The 23132-nt window shown below is 33.8% G+C and overlaps 1 protein-coding gene and 1 pseudogene across 5 annotated transcripts in view; both read left to right on the top strand.

The window, feature by feature from the left end:
• The window catches only part of ZCCHC7 (zinc finger CCHC-type containing 7), a 187828-nt gene that overhangs the window by 124492 nt on the left and 40204 nt on the right, over positions 1–23132 (top strand). The gene's annotated exons all lie outside the window — the stretch shown is intronic.
• On the top strand, positions 9869–9987 carry LOC118601268 (annotated as a pseudogene).

Here is a 23132-nt window from a genome sequence, read left to right as displayed (position 1 = left end):
TAACTCACAAGCTTAAAATATTTACTCTCTGGGCTTTTAAGAAAAAGTACACTGACCCCTGATCTTAGAGTGTGTAGCTAGGAGTAGGATTACTGGGCTATAGGGTAATCTTCAACTTTCTTATATTTTGCAGAGCATCCTGTAGGCATGATTATATGAGTTCTTGATCACCTACCTCCTAGTCAATATTTGGTATTGTCAAAATTTTCTGTTTTATAGTTGTCTCTTTGTTTACCTTGCTGTTTCTCTGATTACTGGTGAGACTGAACACATCGTTTAATGTTTATTGGATCTTGCATCATTCTTCCATCTTTTGTTGTTTGTATCTTTTGCCCATTTTTCCTATTTGTTATCTTTTGTTTCTTCATGATTTGCGGCCTATTTTATATCTTCTGAATATGAATCCTTTGTTGATTATATGTATTACCAGTATTTCCTCCCAGTCTGTGGAAACAATTTCAAATTTATAAAAAGTTGAAAAAAATAAAAGTAGTACAAAGAATACCTGTATACTCTTTATTCAAATTCACTTGTTTACACTTTACTGCATATGCTTTATTGTGCGCTAGCTCACAGTCTCTCTATAATATGTATGTATGTGTGTGTGTGTGTGTGTATATATGTATACACACATACACACACACAAATACACATACAATTCTGAATCATTTGGGGGTAAGATACAGCATGCCTGTCCTTTAACCCCTGCATGATTCAGTGCGTTTCTTAAGAGTACAGATATTCTGTTATATAACTACAGTATAGCTATCAACTTTATAAATTTATGTTGATATAATTTTATCTAAACTACTGATTATACTAATTTCTTGGTATCTTTTAATGTGTACAAGTTTTAAATTTTAATGTTATTTTACCAATTTTTTACTTGATAGTCTCTGTCTTTAAAAATCCTTCCCGTCTCTGAGATTTTAAAATACATTATTTATTTCATTATATAATTTAAAAAATTTTGTTTTCCATATTTAGAATTTTAAACCCTAAACTTGGAATTGTTTTTTGTGTATAGTGAGAAATAAGTTCTAATTTTGTTTTTTTCCCATTATCCCAGCACCATTTATTGGATAAACCTTCCTTTCCCTATAGAATGGCACCCGTGTCATATATTAAGTTCATGAATGCAGAGTTACACATCTATTCATACACCCAGACCACACTTTGTTAAGTATTAGCACTTAATGCTAATTTTTGATATCTGGCTGGACAAGCCTCTCTAGCATGTTCTTTTCAAATTTAACATTTACCTCGATGAATTACTTATACAGAAACCAACTCACATAATCATCACTTCATTAAAATTTAGGATATTACCAGGACAGCGAAGTCTTCAGTTGGCTCCTCCCTGATCATAACCTTTTATCTTCTCTCAAGAGGTAGCCTGACTTTTGTGATAACACTTTCTTGATTTTCTTTATAGTTTTATCACTGATATATACCTTAAGCTATTATCTGGATTTGCCTGTTTTTGAGATTTATATTCATGGACTTGTATGAGATATGTATTTTTGTATATGTCTGTCTTCCTTTATATATATAATGTTATGCAGCTTTGGTTCATTTCGTTTTTTAATTGATGTAGGATGCTTCATTGTATGACTATACCAGAGACTATTCATTTTTCTGTATATAGACATTTTGACTGTTGCTAACAGTGTTCTTAATGTGCATGTTTTGCATTTCTTTCTGGTATGTACCTAGGACTGGAATTGCTTCATCCTATGATAAGCATATCTTACACTTTAGTAGATAACGATAAACTCTTTTTCCAAAGTGGTTGTACCAATGTACATTCTAACCAACAGTATATAGGAATTCCCATTTTCCACATCCTTGCCAATACTTGATACTGTTAGTGTTCTTAATTCCATCTATTTTGGTAGGTGAGTAGTAGTATTTATTGTGGCTTTAATATGTATTTACCTAATAACTAAATGAAGTGTTTCATGCTTATTGGTCATTTAGAGATCTTCTTTGTGAAGGGCCTATTTTAAGTCTGTTTTAGCTTTTCATTTATTTGTCTTAATAACTTGTAGAGGAAGGGTTATTATATCTTCTGGATATAATATGAATAATATGAATCCTTTATATGTTGGGAAAAGGTCTCCTCCCACTCTGCGGTTTGCCTTTTCACTTTATTTAATAAGGTATTTTCTATTCTTTTCTTTTGTTTGATGAACAGAAGTGCTTGATTTCAGTGTAGTCAAAAGTTATCAAATTTGAATTCATGCTCTACCACTTACCTACTGTGTGACCTTGGCCAGCTTCGAGCTTTAGTTTAAGTATGAATAGTTGGTAATAATTTTTATGTCATAAGGTAATTGAGAAGGTTAAATAAGATAAAGCACTTAAAGAGCTTTTCACCTAGCAGTCCCTCAGTAGATGTTAATTGCCTTTCCGATCATTTAGGGTGTTCATTTTCATACTGTCTTTTGGGAAATTGGGTAGTATTCATGAGCTATTTGCAAATGAATGTTTTGGAAATTAGAATCTCATATAATTATCCCAGGATTTAGAATGTGGCCTAAAATAGTAAATCATAATTAATTTGCCCGGAGAACTAAAACATAACATTTTCTATCAGTATTGGACCCTTGAATAATAAAACTCATGACTAGAGTTTCTTATCCAGAAAACGAGAGCTGTAGTTAAAAACAATCTGAACCCAAGAAGAATGCAAGTTATCTTAAATGAGAAATTGCTGTCACTCCAGGTCAAAGTATCTTTCCCCTCCTTAGAGCTTTCTGGTGTATACTGATGATTTTCATTTTTCCCTAATTCATCATTCATTCATTCAACAAATATTTATAAAATACCTCTTGATATTTATCAAACCCCATGTCAGAGGAGTGGGACAGAGCAGTGAATAATAAAGACTCAGTCCTTGCCTAAATGATGCCCAAAAATAAGAGTGGATTTTTTTAAAGGTTATACCATGCTAGAAAAGTATTCCTAGAGTTCTGCTTCTGGTAATGACAGAAATGTTCATAATGGACCAAGATAATTATACTCTGAACAAAATACTGTACTATAAATGTACACACATATTTCACTTTAAAGCATATTTTAATATTTAAAAATATAAAACATCTGAAAGTATTGGAGACCAACCAAAAGTGGGCAGAAACGGAGAGGAAAGTCAACACTTGGAATAAAGGAACATCATTGGATAAATTTCCTATTTTTATAGCTCTTTGCCTGAGGACAGTCACTTATTGGTACAGCATGGGGATTGTTAGAACTCAAAGAAATTTCCAGTTTTACTGGCTTTGGAAATCAGAAAAGAGAGGCTACAACATCAACTGAAAAGTGAAGGGAAATTCATGGAGGAGGAAACCCAAATCATGCATGTAAACATTTGCCAAATTTTTGATTTTTGAACAAAACATCAACACTCTTTAAAGGAACATAACAGAATCCATAGTGTACAGAGTATCATTCACAAGGTTCAAGCTATAATCTAAAATTCCCACACATATGAAACTGGAAAATTTGATGCATTCTCAAGAAAAGAATCTATGGACACTTTCTGGGATAACTCAGATGTTGGAATTAGCAGACAAGGTTTTGAAAGCATTTATTTTGACTATGCTTATACATATAAAAAATAACAGATATAAAATCTCAGTGAGGAGGTAAAACTACAAAAGAGAACTAAATGGAAATTCTATAAAAGTTAACTGGATGAGCTTAATAGCAGATTGAAAATGTCAGTGAAATTGAAGACCAAACTTATATGAAAAACAGAGCAAAAATACTCCGAAAATAAATTTTAAAGGGCGCAGCCTCAGTGACCCATCAAACAAAATTAAAAGACCTAGTATGTGTCATTGGAGTCCCAGAGGAGAGGAAAAAGAAAATACATTTTTAAAAAAATATGGGAGAAATCTTTCCAAATTTAGTGAAAGGTATAATAGTACATATTCAAGAGGCCATAGTCAAATTGATGAAAACCAAAGATGAGAAAACTTTTGTAAATAAAAGTGTGAAAAAAGATTTAACTTACGCTAAGAATAAGCATGTGAAAACTAGAGTGGTCATACTAATATTAGGTAAGTAGACTTTGAGACAAGGGTAGTACAGTAGTCCTTATGCCCACCTCCCCTTATCCTTGGTTTTGCTTTCTGCAGTTTCAGTTGCCCATGGGCAATTAGGGTCCAAAAATGTTAAATGGAAAATTCCAGAAATAAACAATTCATATTTTTTAAATTGCACACTGTTCTGAGTAGCACAATGAAATCTTGTGCCATCTCCCTTCATCCGACCCAGGACATGAATCACCTTTTGTCCAGTGTATTCACTCTGTAAATGCTACCTGTCCATTGGTCACTTAGTAGCTATCTTCGTTACCAGGTTGGTTATCAGAGAGAGAGAGACCAAATTCACCTAACTTTTATAACAGTATATCATTAGAATTGTTCTATTTTATTATTATTGTTAATCTCTTAACTGAGCCTAATTTATAGATTAACCCATTTCCCATTTAGAAGAAAAAATGCTGCTCACTGCCAGCATTAATTTAATTTCACATAAACACGCTCTTTGAGGCTACAGCAAATCTGACTGGTTTTCAATGTGAAAATAAAATATAAAAACTGTTCTTGGAATTATTTCCAAACAGAACTTGTCTCTAATCCTAAAGTAACAGAAATTACACACACACACACACACATACACACACACATTAGATTCATCAAATGAATCTTTGGCTAACAACTGTTCGAGAACATGTCGAATTAAATTAGAAATTAAAAAGATATCCGAAAAATCCCCATGGGATATTTGGAAATTAAACAACATACTACTAAATTAAAAGTATTTTAAAATTGTTTTATTACTGCTTAATTAATTACTGCAACTGGTTTTCTCACCTCTCTTGGTTTTTACCATTTTATTATAAAGAGTGAAAAGGTGAAATACCTTTCCCTTAGTTGTGCATAGGTTTTCTCATGTCTTTTTTTTTTTTTTTTTTTGTCCTGTATTTAGAATAAAGTACAGGGTTATGAAACATTTCATTTGTAACCTATTTAAATTATCTCTTTCCTTTTAGGGGAATAAGGTCAGCATGTAGTATTCTGTTTTTGTCTAAGAAATTGGTGTAAGTATTTGTGATCTTTGCGGAATTTTCTTAGAAATCCTTCAGGTTCTTCCTTTTGCTGAGCTCTTTCTCTATTGCGCCACCCTTCCCCACAACCCACCAACACCAACTGCCTCCATCTCATCCTCCTTCAAACCCATCCCACCCCTAGCTCAAGAATCTATTTTGAGTTCTCTCTTGAATTTTTGTTACCTGTTTATTTGGACTTTATAGGTGCTCCAGGTATTGTTACTTCTATATACGGTTCTGTTATTTACTTAGTCTTCTCAGTGGATAATTTCGGAATCTTCTCTCACTTAAACCGTCTTCTATGAGTTCTTGCCAGTTTTAACCCATGGCCTTTTTATCTTATTGTTTCTTATAATAATTTTTTCATATTATTTTATCTGTTTTCAGTATTTTTATTGGATTCCCATTAGAAATCCTATCCTTAAAAGACTTTTATTTTTATTTCCATAGAAGACAGTAGTTAAAGTCAGTTCAATACATAGAGGGCGAAGGGGAGCTGTCTCTACTTTGTGTATGGTGTCAAGCTGGTACAGAAAACAAATTTTCAGAAAATAAACTTGGAAAATATTCCCCAGGTCTTCAAATACATCTTTTATCACAAGTAATTGTACTTAATCAGTCTCATTTTGAAAACCATACTTCATTTTACACTATTTAGTATGGATCTCTGCAGTATGGAAATGCTTTTGAGGACTAGAGTTTTCCAAGGGGAGGAAATATTTAAGCTTGAATATAAACACTAACTTTGGCTTGTATACATTTAAAAATTTAATACCCTCAGGTGCCAATAACTAACCTTTTTGTCCTGGCAGGTTCCATTTCCTAGACTAGGGATTCCCAGAGAACTGTCACAAAAAAGATGAGTCATGACCTGCTTTGGTTATTAAAATATGCAAATAAGGGTAAATGTTCTTTAATACTTTGCATGTAAAGTTTTGCCTTTTAATAAAGACATGTACTTTATCCTTATTCTGGTGTATGGTTCTTAAGGTCATAGAGGTCCAGCTTCCTTCCAATTTTCAAGCCTCTTTTCTGTAAAGCCTTTTGAGCAAGCTGTGTAATAAAGCATCTCATTTACAATCTCTTCAGGGTAAAGTGTGATACTACCAGAATTATCTCCACTCTCAAGACTTTGAAACTTTGTCAGAATAAGAACATACTATCCAAGTTCATCAAAAGTTGGTAAAATATTGTTTATTGGGTATAGAGATTCAGTTTTGTAAGACGAAAAAAGTTCTGAAGATGGATGGTGGTGATGCTTGCACAACAGTATGAATTTATTTAATACCACTGAACTGTACAGTTAAAAATGGTTATAATGGTAAATATTACTTGTATTTTACCATCAAAAAAATTTAAAATAAAAAATTGGTAAGAAAATTTAAGCAAGAGGGCCTCGAATCATTTTTTTTCTCTTAATGAAAATGGCATTGGTCCCAGAGGCAAAACACATCTTGTTCTTGATTTTTAAGAGCTGCCCTAGCTGCTTGCAGTCAGTATATAGGAATTGCAATATAATAATATGTATAAAAAATATTGATAGTGCAATGCTTTTTCTGTTCCATAGTGTTCAGAAATCATTTGGGAGAAATAAAGACTGGGTAGCCAAGGTATATCCATCATATCCTAAAATTAATAATCATTGTTCTTAAAAAAAAATTTATATAATCTAAATTTCTTTAATTTCAGGTGAAACAAATTTTAAATTGTTTTCCTTGTTTTTACTTCCCACCCCAAGATATCACATGTCTAGATCTAACTACAGCCTCTCTAGATAGTCCCATTGTTTGAAAACAGAGAATTCTATCACGGAAAAGTAGACTCCTTTTGTCCCTCCCTGCTTGAATTTTTATTTTAAGATGAATAACAGGGCTCTGATTTTTTCTATCCCCCTTTTCCCCTCTCCTCATTACTACTTTAATGTTTTGCTTTTATTTGGAAATATTCCTGAGTTATTTTTTAAAAGAAGATTTGAAGGGTGCAGTTTTGTTATAGACACTTTAGTCACATTATAGTAGTAATAGTGATATTAGGGAAAAACAATTCTGACTCTTACAAAATTACCAGAAGGGGAATTTTGAAGTTTATTAAACAGAATAGACGGTTGGTTTGGTTTAGTCCTCAACATAAACTGACCTACTAGATTCTCAAGTTCTTCTATATTGTGCTTGAATTTTCCATTGCGAATGAAACATTCCACTGTCCCTTTTTACTGTTTAACTTAAGCTGCAGTGAACACTGGGAGAATAGCCTTGTGGCTGAGCTGCTTATTTTTTTTTTTTTTAATCTATTCATTTTATACTTTCAGACAGATTTTTCCCTGGGGTGAAACAAAGGTTAACTGAAATTTCTTCTGTTGTGTACCTGAACGAATCAGCAGTTTGAGAAGGAAATCCCATTGATGGGCCAAGAGAGTGACAGGCTCTATTTAAAGAATTCCCCCGACTGTGTGGTAGACCAGCCATGCCATGAATTTAACTGTTCCTGTGGTCCCTATACTTGTACCCACCAAAAAGAGAGAGAGGGAGAGAGAAAGCGACTTTGTTCTGCAAACGTAGCCCTAAGCTTTGAAAACCACGAGCCATTGAGTTTTGTGAATTCAAGTTAGACAGCTACAGAGGCCAAGACTCTAGGGGAACAATATCTGAAAGGGAGTACACAAAAACAGGTAGAAACTGTTTAACTGTTTTATTTCTCTGTGTTTATACAGACTTATGCATGTTTATACACATACCTAAAAAAACCCTATACCTTTTTCTCATTTTATGTAGCTAGTCCTAATTATATTTAAGCAATATGTTTGTTAAATATTTTAATTTGTTAAATTTTTTGTTTTTGCAGCTTTTTTTTGCTCCTAGAAGTATTCTGATTCTTGCAGGACATATTATATGTATTGGAAATAAGAGTAAACACATTGAGTTTTAAGGGTTAAAAAACCAGACCTTTATATTACCTCTGTAGGAGCTTTATTTCAGGGCAGCTCATGTATTTTGTATTTTTCCTGTTTAAGGGAAGCTACTTTAAATATGAAAAGATGGTATCTTGAGTTGGATTAAACATCCTTAATTCATGTGTATTTAACCTCAGGAGTTGTGAGCCTTGTTGAAAATCCAGCTTTAACCCTGCCTAGTAGGCCTGAATAGTGCATACTGCATAGGGATTATAAATAGTATTTTTCTGAGGTGGGAGGTTACTGTGTATTCCCAGGGGGCATGAACTATTTACATTTCTAACAAATATTTCACATATATTGATAATTCATACTTCTATTTACAAATTTAGGATTTAATCAAAACTTCCTTTGTTATTTGAAGCTTTTCTTATCAAAAGTTTCTTAAGTGTATGCTGTCTAGTGGGGCTGGGACCGTATGGAGATTTTGTAAGACGCTGGAATTCATAGAAAAAATAATACAGATTGGTTTGTCTCTGGGGATTTTAAAGAAGCAAGTACCCTTTGACTTGGTTCCTGAGGGGGAAAAAATAGGAATTGGTGTTAGTAATCATATAGGGGCTAGATTCATGTTTGCAAATGAGAAACTGGAGTCCAGAGAGATAAAATGATTAGTACAAAATTAGTCAGTATGTTTTAAAAGAAGCTAGGTCTCAGTTCGTATATGTTGTTTACTTGTACAATAAACTGCTTCTCTTTTATTCTGAGATGGTATTTTTAAAATCATTTCTTTCGTATTTGTCAATTATACCTCAGTAAAGTTGAAGAGAAATCATTTCTTTCTTTCTCCTTTTCTTCTGCTATTTCCTGACCCTTGTCACTCATTCTTCTTTGTTCCTTGTCTTCTCTTTCCACTCCTCTTTTTTTTCGATATTGTTTCTACTACAAATAGATTAGAGCATTGTAAGTTAAGAGCAGTGTTTGGGAGAGTGGATCTGTCCAAATATTCCATATGGCCTATAAAGGGCTACATTATTCTTTTGGATGTTATTTTTTTTAATCAAAATTTTATTTACCCTGCTAGTTGAGCAAGCTATATAGCCATCAAATAGATTTTAGTTGTTACTTTCATAAACAGAAGAGCTACCCAATGCCATGAATAGATGCCAATTTGTTCTTAAAGATCAGTAAAGACAGTTGACATCTTTTTTAGGAAATCACTTGGTTCTTCCGAATCAGTTTATTAAATAATAATTATTGAACACCTACTATGTACCAGATACCATGCAAGAGGATAGAGATAAATTGGAGAGTAAGATGAAAATGGTTCCTGCCCCCTCATAGACTAGAGTTAACTGTAGCTAGAAAGTTGGAACATTATTTTTATAAAACTGAAGTTCAAGATTCTCAAAGACCAACACTGCTCTTCACATAATACTATTCATATCTATGTCAGAATATTATATTAAAAGTAGAAAAGTACAATTTGAAATTCAACAAGTTGATTTCACATTAATAATTGTCATGTGCTGAGTAATAAAATAATAATATTGTAGAGATGAAAAGCAATACTTTGATTCAATAAAACCAGAAGACTATTGATAATAATTTAGAGAGGTGATATAGCATATTGGTTAAGAGGTTAGCCTCCATTCTGCCACTTAGAAACTTTGTGGCATTAAGCATTTTATTCAAAAATTCCTATAAACCTCCCCTTTTTTCAAGAAATGAAAGTAGTAATGTCCACCTTTATAAGATTGTCATGAGAGTTATATTAGAAAAATAGGTAGAATGGTTGACATAGTACCTACCACAGAATAAGCTCTTTGTGTTCTGTATCCTTTAAAAAGTCATTAGTCTATAGCCATGCCACCCTGAACAAGCCCGATCCTATCTGATCTTGGAAGCTAAGCAGGGTCAGACCTGGTTAGTACTTGAATGGGAGACCACCTAGGAAGACCAGGTGCTGTAGGTGTAAACGAAATGAAATGAAATTTCCATATCCAAATTCTCCCCTACATACTGAATCATCTAGTGGCATATTAGAAGTTTTAAGGGAATAGGGTGCCAAGTTGTAGATGATGAATATTTCTTTTGAGGTCAGACTACTCAAACAGTTGCCTACATTTACTGCCTCCAGATTCTCTCTTCCAGTTCTCTTCAATTCAGTCAAGTTTTTACCTCACCACATCATCCAAACTTATCAGAATCACCAGTGAATGCTAATAAATCCAAAAATCAGTTCTCAGCCTTTATCTTACCCTGACCTATGAGTGGCATTCTCCATAATTGATAACACCTCCTTCTTGTTAGGCTTTCTTTACTTGATGTGCAGGGGAGTTGCCCTTCTCCCCGCCAGTTTTCTTCTCACCTCACTTTTTACTCTTTCTTTGTTCTTACTTTTCTTGTCTTCTTCCTCCATACTCAGTCCCTTGGTACTGCTTCCCAGTCTTGTTCTAAATGCCATCTCCATGCCACAATTGGCAGACTTATTTGTCAAGTTCAGATCTGTCTTCTAAATTTAAGAGTAGTATATCCAGTGTCCTATTTAACATCTTCATTTGGATGTCAACTAGATGTTGCAAATTCATTCCATCCAAAACTAACTTCATCTTTCCCCCCAAAACATGTGTGTCTGTAAACCTGGGAATCATCCTTGACTCTGTTTTTCCTTCTTACATTCATATCCAATTCATCAGGAAATCTTGTTGACTTCACCTTCAGATTATCTTCAGAATTCGTCCACTTCTCAGCACATCTACTGCTATCATTCTGGTCAGAGGTGCTGTCATTTGTTGATTGAATTATTGCTGTAGCCACATAACTGGTCTCCCTGCTTCTATAGTTGCTTCTCCCCTCCATTTTTTATTCTTAAAAGAATCATTCTTTACATTATCAGTTCAATCATATCGCTCCTCTACTTAAAACCCTCCACCGACTTCCCATTTCACTCAGCATAAAAGAAAATCCTTGTAATGGCCTACAAGGCCCTTCACAAACTGTACTTCTTTGACTTGACCTCTCCCTCACTGACTCTGCTGTAACATCACTGGTCCCCCTGCTATTCGTCAAACACACCAGGAATATTTCTGTCATTCAGCACTTCGTTTTGGCTATTTCTACTGACTGGGATGCTTTTACCCCAGAAGTGCTTGGCACACTCCCTGACCTCCTCGAAGTTTTTTTTTAAATGTCAATAAGGTCTACTTTGTCCACCCTACATAAAATTGTAACTCATACCCAACACTCCCAATGTCTATTACCCTGCTCTTCTTTTTCTTTTTTCCAAAGTATCACCATCTAACACACATAATTTACTTATTCATTATATTTGTTGTTTATTGTCTCTTTCTCTTACTAGAATGTAAGTTCTGTGAGAGCAGCACTGTCTGTTTTGTTCACCGATATGGCAGTAGCTCAGTAAATGTTTGTTGAATGAATGAATGGTAAGAGTTGAAAATAATCATAATGTTTAACCCTTAGTATACCATCAGGTTTGTTTGACCCAATTTTAGTTTGAGTTTCTTTTTTAAACATTTAACTTTTTTTAAAAAAAAAATTACATTTCATGGTTTTTAGTCTTTCTTGGGGCTATTCCAAAAGAACAGAGAAAATTTACTTTTCTTAATAGAATAAAACTCTGTTTCAGAATTACTATGTGGGTCCATTGGATCCTTTTATAAATCTAAGAGATATGGGATCCTAGTGATCTTATTTTTTTTCCTACTTTGAAACATTTTACCATTTCATCATTGCAAGAATAATTTTATCATTACTCACTAATTATTCCCAACTGTTCTAAAAAAAAAAAAAAACAACTATAGCATTCTTATTGTATTGCCCAAAGCACTGCATTATCTTTCAAGACTATATAAAAAATTAGAGACACCATCTTTTTTTAGCATTCATTAAACAAAGTTGAGAATTTCAAATTTACATTTTCTTCTCAAAATGGCAAATAGAAGAAAATTAACAGAGGAAGACATTTCATAATTATTAGATAAATCAGAATGTAAATGCAAAGAGACAGGTAACAATACCTAGACTTTAATGATATGATGAACTTGATCTTTTAAGTGAAGTCTCAATTGATGAGTGAACAATATATCTCTTAAGTACAAAAATGAAATAGGTTATTTTCATCTGGTTAGTCATTCAACAGGAAGTTCTTTACCACATAATATTTTATGACAAGAGTCTGTACCATCCTGCTTTGATAAAAGGAAGTGTGAATGTATTCTTTCATATCTTATAATATTTGTGTACCAAAAATTTACTTGATATAGTTTGTTTCAAGTGAGCAAGTGCTGAAGGCAGAGGTTTATGCCAGGGTGATTAAAAGGAAATAGGTGATACGGAAGAAAAAAAGTGGATTGATCATTCTAAGTGGTGTTTATTAATCTAAAAGTGAAAATGATTTATAATTATGGAGCAAAGAAGAAATGTATTTGAAAATCTGAGATAAGTCTGTACAAAATGGATATGTTTCAAACTCATGAGAATCAATGAGCACTTAAGATGTATTCCAGGATGTTGCCAATTTCAGGTATATTTAGCTTCAAAAACAGGAATATATAAAATAATAATTTGAGTTTGCCATGTTTAAATTCTTATTAAGATTTCTAAAAAAAAAATTTCTGTTATCTCTTTATTCCTCTATAAATAATTTATGAAATGACTTAAATTATTAACAGGCACTTCCCTAATACTGGAGCTAGGAAGATAACTAAACCTTAGCCTTTTAAGAGGTGAGGTGCTAGTGGTTGGAATGGTAGTGAGTAGACTTTTCAGGACAAGTAAATAAACCAACTAGAAACAACCAGGCTGGTATTAAATACAGGAAAATGAAAGAGTTATGTAAGAAGGGAAACAATGTACTACTGTATAGTCATAAGGTGAATTTTAACCTGAGCTTAAAGAGGATAGAGGGAGAAGATATTCGGATAGGACGTTGTAAGAAAACTAAATCCTCTTTACCTTTATTAGGAATTTAGATATTAATGTTTAAATAGCAAAATGAACATTATTTAGAAGTATGCAGAGATGCATCAAAAGAAATAGCTAAAGAATTTAAAGTGTTTGCCTTTGGAGAGTGGGAGCTGGAGTAGGGAAGAGAACTGCTATTTTTTAATGCACTTTTTTAGTGTTAGTAGAGTTTTATAAACCACGTGCATGTATTACTTTGATTTTAAAAAATTAACTAAATATGAAAGTATAAATTTAAAGAGAAAAATCTAGTTGGTATATATCAAATGAAATTGAAGGCACAGGGACACCCCAGTAATCCAAAATCCAAGGTCATGATCAAATGGTGGTGACTCGAAGGAAACCAGAGTATTGACTTGGAAAGACATTTCAAAGATCTATACTGTGGAATAATAAGACCTGGCCTGGTTAGATGAAGGGGGTGAAGCACTGGGTTGAGATGAAAATAAATGTACATTTTGAGCCATTAATAACAGCAAGGAAGAAAGTTGAGCCGCTTTCAAATGAGATTGTAAAAATGAGTTTTGCTTTAAAAGTTATGTTTGCAATGACTGTAATATAGATATTTGTGATATATCCTGTAAGCCTGGATATATTTGTCCTAAGGTCCAAAGAGCGATTTGAAGAAAATCTGACCAAAATAAATGATAATAATAGCAAACTATTTTAGAATGGCGTGTTTCTCTGAGAGAGGTGAATAGAGAACAAGATTTAAGGAAATACGTGTGTTCACTCGCACAAAGCTAATGATTGTCACAGAAAAAGACGAGATTCAGAAAGGGAAAAAGGAAGTGTTGAAGAAGGATGACTGAAAGAACGTAGCTTCCAGTTTGGTATTATATTTTTATACCAAGTTTTATATAGCTTTTAAATCTTCTCTAGAAACCTACAATATATTTTTAAGTAGTCTCTTGATCAAATTTATTTTATATGTGCCTGTCATTTTACAAATATTTTAAGTGTCCATATGGTTTATTTTCCTTTTTGCCTTTGGGGTAGAGGCGGCAGTAGAGGTAGAGGTGCGGACCATAGTATGCCTTTAAAAGAAGAATAAACAACTCCATAATCCCATCATAGTGACTGTTTCTGTTAATTTTTCCCTTTCTATTCTTGTTATGTAGTATAATTTGAGGAGTCTTTTATTTCTAAATATTTCTTGACTAGGTGGTTCACTGACTAAATCCTTGTGGCACAGGGAATGGGGGGGTGGGGTGGGTAAGAGAACTGTGTGTATCTATCAGCCTTTATATGACTGATAACTTTGCAAGATCTCTGTATAACCCTGTGCTAAGCACCTGTGTTTATTTCCTCTTTCTTCTTCCTCCTCTACCTCTAAAAAAAGAAAGGCTAAATCCCCATTTATCGTTTACATACATTTAAAAATATAAGTTATTTCTGGTAAATTTAATATGATTTAAAATAAGACGAACAATTTGATGCCTAACTTGCAAATTCTATTAAAACTTGTTTTATTTAAACTATTCCCAGTACAAAATTTTAACGACTAAAATGGTTTTGTGATCAATGTTAAATGGAAATGTATAAATAAGAAAAAACTGAGACAGAAATAAAGAGCAGTTTGAAAAGAAAGCAAGTTGAATAAAGTCGCTCAACCCTCAGGGGATTTGCATGTGGCATTGTGTATATTTCAAAAGTTTCCGTTGAAATAACAGATGCTGCTCATGAAGTTGGGAATAGTAACTTCATTTGTGGCTGGTTCAGTTGCTTATTAGAAGTGAGAAGATCCCAGGGGGAAATCTGGTGTAGTGGAGGTAGGCTCAGGAAAGGATATGACATAAATAATATGACAGCTTCATCTTTGTGATCTTTAACCCATAAACACTGGCTAGATACAAGCCTGATTATCTATAAACGTCCAATTATCTTTTATTCCAATGCATCCTGTGTCTGCCAAGTGATGTTATTCAATAACAGTGATTTCTTCAGCTCTTTTTTAGTTCCTAGTATTGTTTACTATGGAAATTCCAAGTTTTAAATCTTAAAACTTTAAAAGTTTTAAAACTTCAAGTTTTCAAAGTCTTATTGAACTTATATATATACACATACACAGTGACAGTTCATTAAATTATCTAAGCGGCTTATGTACCCCAATTTAGAACAGTGTTTATTCACACAAGTGGGCATATGAATATGTTCTATTTTTTTCTTTTTTAATTTTTTTTCTAATGTAATTCTAAGTATGCAAGATGTGCTGTTAACTAGGTAGATATATTAAACAGATATGATCTAGTCAATAGAGAACTTATGATGTATTTAGGGAAATAAAATATTTATTAATACATCTCCTAATACAAGGTTTAGAAGTGCTCGCTAGCCTAAGAGATACAAATAAGGTTCTTTTAGACTATGAGCAAAGTAGAAAATACTAATTAAAAGAGAAAATGTTATTTAGGTAATTTCTGCAGTAAACATGGTACCCGTGATAAATAAGCAACCGTGCTGTGGCATTTGGAAGGTAGAAATGACATGGTTAAAGTCCAGGAGGTCGTAGAGTTAAGAGTGATCCTCTCTGCTTTTGAAGATTATCAAGGAACACTTTAAAGGAGAAGGTGACACATGATTAGAGGGACCCGAAGACCCAAGTCCCATTTCCATGTGGGTAGAAGTTAGGGGTGATTTGTGTTCTAGAAAATACATGCATAGGCAGAGTTGCAGAGAACAACAGGACTTATGGGGGAATTATTAGGCATATGTAGTGTACTGAGACTGGGAAGATGAAGCTGGAGAAAGAGAGAAGGGCCCAAGCATGGAAGGCATTTTGTGGCATACAGAGGAGTTTCACATTTATCCTGTAGGTATTGAGAACCATTCAGGGCAGAATGTATTCACATTTTCCATTTTAGAAACATTACTCCAGTAACAGTGGAATGGAAAGGGGGTTGTAGTACTAGAGATAGTCAGAAGTCATTTTAATAACTTAGGTAAGATTAAGTTTCTCTGGGCCAGTGTAATGACATTGAAACTGTTGTGGGTCGAGAATTTTCACGATTTGGTGGGTTATTATATAAAAGGTGAGAGAGAAGAGTTGAGGTTTTTGATTTGGAAAATAGACTATGGTACAGATTGAGACAGAGGATACAAGGAGGAGAAGTAGGGTGGGTTGTTTTTAAGAGAGAAACATAAGGAATGGAGAGAAAACGAAGAATTCATTTTTCGTGATTATGAGTTTGAGTTGTGTATAAGATGTCTAATCCAAATGTCCCATCGATCAGGAACTCAAAAGATTTGGCCTAGAGATACAGATTTGGTTCCCTCTATGGGCATGTATGACATAACCTGGGATAAAGAACGTAGAATGAGGAGAAGGAGGACAAAGAATGGAGCATAACAGGTAACCAGTGGAGGACAAGGAAACCGTGAAGGGACAGGACCTAGGAAAGTATTTTGTTATATCAGCTAAGGGAATTGTAAATGCTCACAAAGGTCAAGTGAGAAAAGTATGACCATTATCCATATGCATTGACTTACGAGAGCTAAGCCTTAAAGAATATTCAGAATATGTAATCATAGAAATTGGACTGAGTTAAGTGGAAAATTTGGCAAAGATGAAGACAGTATTGGAAATTCAGAGAATAAAATGGACAAAGGTACAGAAATGGGAAAGCACTGGGAGTGTTAAATTACAAACAGGTAGGACGTTTTAGTTTAATAGTTATATAAAAAGGGAGTGGGCAATAAATTTAGAAATGTACTTATTGTTAATTTGTCTTTTATGCTATAACTGTCAACGTATTTAACTTCACATTCTCTCGTGAGAGGGTTATTCATGATCTTCTCCACTTTAATCTCCTTTGTTTTCTTGACCATTTCACTGTGTTTTATAGAGGAGCAAAAAAGTGCCATTCCATGAGTCATTTTTGGCTGTATATATACTGCAAGAGAGTGACGATATTAAGAAGGCCCACAATCTTGGTTCCTTGGTTTTGCATGTGTATACCAACCAGTGACTTTTTACCCCCAGGCCCCAACTGTGAACCATCTATAGACTCACAGATTATTTGGGGGGTGGGGTGAGGGTGGAAGCAGAGAAACAGTTGCTAAAGGACTTCATGCTTAGTATTATAAGAAAGACTGTTTAGGGGCTGCAGTCATAAGTTAATTGCTCATTTGTAGTCTACATTCACTATTTCTTGTTAAGTAGCCCATTTTCCCAAATAATAATGGGCTTTTTGTCTTTTTTAAAAGTTTGCTGATTAAATTAACATTTTTAAAGATGAAATCATGGCTACTTAGTTAACACAGTAATTGATTCTTTGCCCCAAAATAGCACTTATTACTCTATAGCAAGCACCGGGTCTTAGTCATCTTTCTGTTTCCTGCATTCTTTTATGTGAGAAATAGTAAATATTTTTTGAAAATTAACTTGACACTGCATTAAGTGAAAATATTTTACACTTTGAGAAAAGTTGCAATTACATTCTTAAATAGTAGTAGAATAAGTTTCTATATCTGGTTTGCTGAATATTAAATTCAAGTCCATTGTATGCTGAGAAAATCATAAATACCTCCTTCTCACTAAATTTGATGAAATTTACAATTTTAGAGGTTAGAAATTAGGATATCTAGAAAATCTAAGACATCTATGGTCTTCTTTTAAGAAGGAGCGGTAGGGTATTAGACTCAGGGAAAGATTCTTATTAGTCCCGGGCACCTGTATTGCAAATAGCCAGCTGGATGTGCTGAACTGAGTCCTGTAATCTTTGGAAAAACATTTTGCTAACTCCTATTTTCTGTCAAATTATCCCAAAGTTAGAACTAGCTCTGTAATTGTCTGTGGCTGCTCTTTCAGCAAAGGAATGACCTTTAGTTATTCCCACCCACCAAAATGTAGGCAGACGAAGAATAATTGAAGCAGAATGTGAACTGACTTTGATCCTAAGAAATGTAGTCCAGACTCTCTCTTAGATCCTTTGAAAACTGAATGCAGTCATGGGTAAATAGCTACGTTAGCACTACATTTCACAGAAATCACCAATTGCCATTTTTGTAGGTAGCACCTACATAAAAAAAGAAACATTTGTGTAACATAGCATACGAGGTTGTCCTGAGGATAAAATGTATATTTAAAACAATTTATAGACTGAATCACCATAAAAATATGAAAGATGTTTATCTTCATTACCATGCAGTAATGAGAGAGAGAGAGAGAGAGAGAGAGAACAGAATAGTTCCACAAATAGGAGAAAATATGTTTTTAAAAAAATGTAAGTTCATGGGTTCACTTTTTTGTTATGAAATTTATTTCAAAAAAGAGGAAATATTCTGGTTGTTACTTAGTGTCAACAGAACACCCTATAATACTGTTTTTACTGTCTCCATCCTCCACATTACTGCTCTGGTAGAAAGATACCTGCTGTACTGTTCCTTGGAGAGCTCACACAGTAGGAGGTCAAGACTCTTAAAGATAACCTGAAGGAAAACCTCTGAGTTGGAAGAATAGGTTTAATATTAATGAAGTCTTCATATGTGATTCAGATAAAAAGTCTCTTATAAGTAATATTTTACTTCTCATTATTCTTTATATATAAAAGGGTCTATAGAAATTCCTAGTAAAGGAATTATTACGCTCTTTGTTCCAGTCAAACTGTACCGTCTCCTATGTTCTTTTACCTCTTTCGTCATGTTGCTTCTGCCTTTCTACTAGTGTTCTTCACCTGCCCTATTAAAATCCTACACAAGACTCTGTGTCCAACCATATTGTATTAACTTATACCACACTTGCCCTCCTGATAAAAGATAATGAAATCAGCAGACAAGAACTTTAACATTAAAATGGCTATTATACACAGAGATTTAAAGGGAAAGATGAATATAATAAAGTAAATGAAAGATATAAAAGATATGAAAAATTTTAGTGGGTTGGCATAACTACAGATCAATTAGCAAATTTTCAGACATTGGACAGCAGGCATTACTGGACCATGATTCATGAGAATATGGAAACAAATGAGATGCACCCGACAGTCAGCCTCACTTCCTGCCTAGACACTTTTTGCATCATGGTGCCAAGAGAGGGAACCCAAGCACAGCGTGGCAGTCTCACTAAGATATGACAGAGATCAGAGTTCTGAGAGGCTAAGGAAGCTGTAATTTGTGGGACAGTGAATATCAAAGAAAGGGAGCTACAGAGAGAAATAACTCGGGATATCTGCATAAGAGTATCCACAAATACAAAGGATACTTAGTTCCTTTCTGCACATGAATAGGGCAAAACTCCATTAGATATGAACCAAAACCTACTTGCTGTAAACTGAACAATTCCCAGAACTTACCTGAGTTCTGACTAGCCACAATGCAGGGACAGTGTTGAACACCTGAGACATTAAGTAGAGACCTCAGAAGGTACATCTTAGTAGTAGGGCTAAATTAGCCCTACTCTAAAACCTACTATGGACCTACCCTAACAAAAGAAATGGAAGATTTAAAAGAGAACCAAATGGAACTTCTAGAACTGAAATATATAGTATTTAAGATTTAAAAATTCCCTGGTTTGAGCTTAAGTACAAATCAGATGAATCAACTTTATGCTAATAATTTTAACAATTTAGAAATAATAGATAATTCTTTGAAAGTCACACATTACCAAAACTAGCCAAAGAAGAAACAGAAAATGTAAATAGCTCTATATCTACTAAAGAAATAGGATTACTATTTAAACACCTTCCTACATGTAAAATTCCTGGCCCACAATGACTTTACTGGTAAATTCTATCAGATATTTAAGAAAAATAACACCAGTGCTACACAAACTCTTCCCAACACTTCTCAACTCTTAGGAGGCCAGTTTTACCCCAATATCAAAACCAGACAAAGACATTATAAGAAAAGAATAAATTAATATCCTTCATGAACACAGATGTAAAAATTCTTATTAAAAAAAACTAGCAAATTGAATTCTGCAATATGTTATAAAGAATAATACATTGTAACCAAGTGGAGTCCGTCCCAGAATACAAAGCTAGTTTAACATATGAAAATGAATCACTGTAATTTAACATAGTAACAGAAAGTGAGAGGAAGAATCTTAAGGCCATCTCAGTTGATGCAGAAAAGGCATTTGATAAAATTCAACATTTATATTAAAAACTCCTAGAAAACTAAGAATAGAAAGAATTTCCTCACCCTGTTATCAAAAATCTATAGTAAATAGTGTACTTAACCGTGAAAGACTGAATTTTTTCCCCCCTAAGATTGGGAATAAAGCAAAGGTTTTCTGCTGTTACCACTTATATTGAGTATCATACTGGAGATCTTATATAATACAGTGAGGTAAGAAAAAGAAATAAAAGACATACAAATGAAAAGGAGGCGGTAAAACTATCTTGATTCACAGGCAATGTAATAGTATATATAGTAAATTGGAAGGAATCTACAAAAAGCTTCTAAAACTAAATCGAATTTAGCAAATTTATAGGATGAGAGGTTAGTAAACAAAAATCAATTGTATTTCTATAAATTTGTAACCAAAAGTTGAAAAATGGAATTTAAGAAAGCCACTTGCAATAACAAAGAAACATGAAATTCTCAAGGATAAATTTAATATGTATGCAAGACCTGTTTGCCAAAAACTGTAAAATATTGCTTAGAAAAATTTAAAAAGACCAAAATAAATGAACAGATACACCATATTCATGTTTCGGAAGACTTGATTTGTTAAAATACCTTCCCAAGCTGATCAATAGATGTAGCACAGTATCAATCAAAATCTCAGCAGGATTTTTTGTAAAAATTGATGTTTGTTTATTCTAAAATTTCTATAGAAATCAAAAGGGTCTAGAATAGCCAAAGCAATCTTGAAAAAGAACAAAACGATTGGAAGGCTTACTCTACATGATTTCAAGACCTTTTTAAAAAAAGTTTTAGTAATTAAAACTGTAATATGGTATGATCTTTCTTACAAATGATGCTGGAACAACTGGATATTCATTTGGAAGGAAAATGGGTAGTAACTAAACATAAAAAGCTAAAATGATAGAATTTTAGAGAAAACACAGTACTTGTAACCTTGCATAGGCAGATTTCTTTGGGCACAGAAAACATTAATCATAAAGGGAAAAGTCAAGTTTATTAAAACTTTTTCATAATAACAGTGTTTAAAATAAATGAAAAAGCAAGCCACACTGGGAGAAAATACTTGGAAATCTCACGTCTGATTAAAGACTTTTGTCTAGAATATATAAAGAACTCCTATGATTCAATATAAAGAAGACAGACACCCCGTACTCCCAAAAAAGAGACTACTAACCCAATTTAAAAACAGGCCAGAAATTTGAAGTTTTGAAAGAAGATATATGAATGGCAAATTAGCATGAAAAAATACTCAGCATCATTAGTCATCAGAGTGATGCCATTAAAATCCTAATGCAGTACTACTTCACACCCATTCTAAGACTAAAGTTTAAAAAACTGACAATTCCAAGTGTTGGTGAGATAATGAAGCTACTAGAATTCTCATGTGTTGCTGATGGAATATATAGTGGCACAGCCACTTTGGGAACATTTGCCAGTTTCGTGTAAAGGTAAATATACACCTAACACCTTCGGTCATTCTACTCCTAGGTGTTTCCCAAAGGGAAATTTTTTAAAAGGAAGACTTGCTAGAATGTGTGTTGCACATTCTGGGAATAACCTAAATGTTCATCAGGAGATGAACAGTTAAATTACTATATCCATACAATAAAATACTGCTTGGCATTAGAAAGGAACAAACTACTACTACCCAGCAACATGGATGAATCTCACAAATATTCAAAGTAAAAGCAGCCAGATGAAAATATATAATATGTGGTTCTATTTATAAGTGGTCCTACAATAGGCAAAATGAATCTATCATGGCAGAAAGCAAATCAGTGGTTGCCTGGAGTGGGGGGTTGACTGCAGACATGCACAAGGTGACATTTTGAGATACTGGAAATGTTCTACATTTAATACCTGTGGTAGTTACACAGATGTATACATTTGTCAGTTTGCATCGTACTGTGTTTTTTACATGGGTATATTTTATAATATGTAAATCATACCTCAGTAAGGTTTCCTTTATGGCACAGCTTCTGTGACTTTTTCCCCCTTTCTCCTTAAATTCAGACAACTATTCTTCCTCTTAATTTATCATAGCATTTTGTTTGGTCTTCTCTTACTCCTTTCATTTGGCTTCTTGTGTTTTACTAGGTTATAAGCTCTTATTCATCTTCGTTTACTCTATAGCACCTTGCTCATTGTAACCTTTCAATACATGTTTGTTAAATTGAGTTGATTTACTGCAAAGAAAGAGTTCTCAGCTATTGCTTTGATTACAGTTCTGAAGTCTGAAGAGAATCACAGTCCTGGATATTAGTAAGACAAGGCTCCAAAGCAACCAGGAGTTGATAGTAGGCATCTTTAAGGCAGTTCCATCTTGTATTCTGTGACGTGGGATGGTCAACACATGGGTAATGAGTGCTCCTGAGCCCTGTGGGAAGTTGTCTTTCAGGCAAGATAGCCTGTGCTAGTTGCAAAGGGCTGGAGGATGTAGGTAATGTAGACTACTTAACAATATGTTTGATTCCGGTAACGAATGAAAATCTGATTGAATCACGGAGATTTAGTGCTAGAAGTTACCATAATTAACTATTTAATCCATCCCATTATTATACAAACCCAGAGAGGGTAAATAACCTGCGCAGAGCCACACAGCATGTAAGAGTTAGGGTTAAGATGGAACCCAGTTTTCTCTCAAGTTCCATACCAGGAATTTAACAAAGTGGAGAACTAGCTGTGGAATGAATTCTAATGAGCTACCCTTAGACAAAGCTCTCATTACATCGGAACTTGCAAAGAGGATAGATGAAAGGGCTAGTGAAGGTCAGGATTCAGCTGTCATTTCCAAGGTCGAACCAAAACTGGAACCATGGGGAGAGCCAAGAGTTGACTTATATGTCCTTGATCATTTCTTTATTCATTTACCACTGAGAAGTCTGATTTCATCTGTAATGGAAACCTATTTTGTATACTTGTTGGTAGATTTTCTGTAGTGAGAATATACTGTAGCTTATTGAAGAGGAGTTAATACATAACCCAGAATATTGCTGCATTCAACAGGAATGTTAAAATAATCTAAATGGAGTTGATCTCCCT

The sequence above is a fragment of the Rousettus aegyptiacus genome, unplaced genomic scaffold (genome assembly GCF_014176215.1).
Source record: "Rousettus aegyptiacus isolate mRouAeg1 unplaced genomic scaffold, mRouAeg1.p scaffold_m13_p_3, whole genome shotgun sequence".
Taxonomy (NCBI): domain Eukaryota; kingdom Metazoa; phylum Chordata; class Mammalia; order Chiroptera; family Pteropodidae; genus Rousettus; species Rousettus aegyptiacus.
This window is presented reverse-complemented; position numbering and strand designations above follow the sequence as displayed.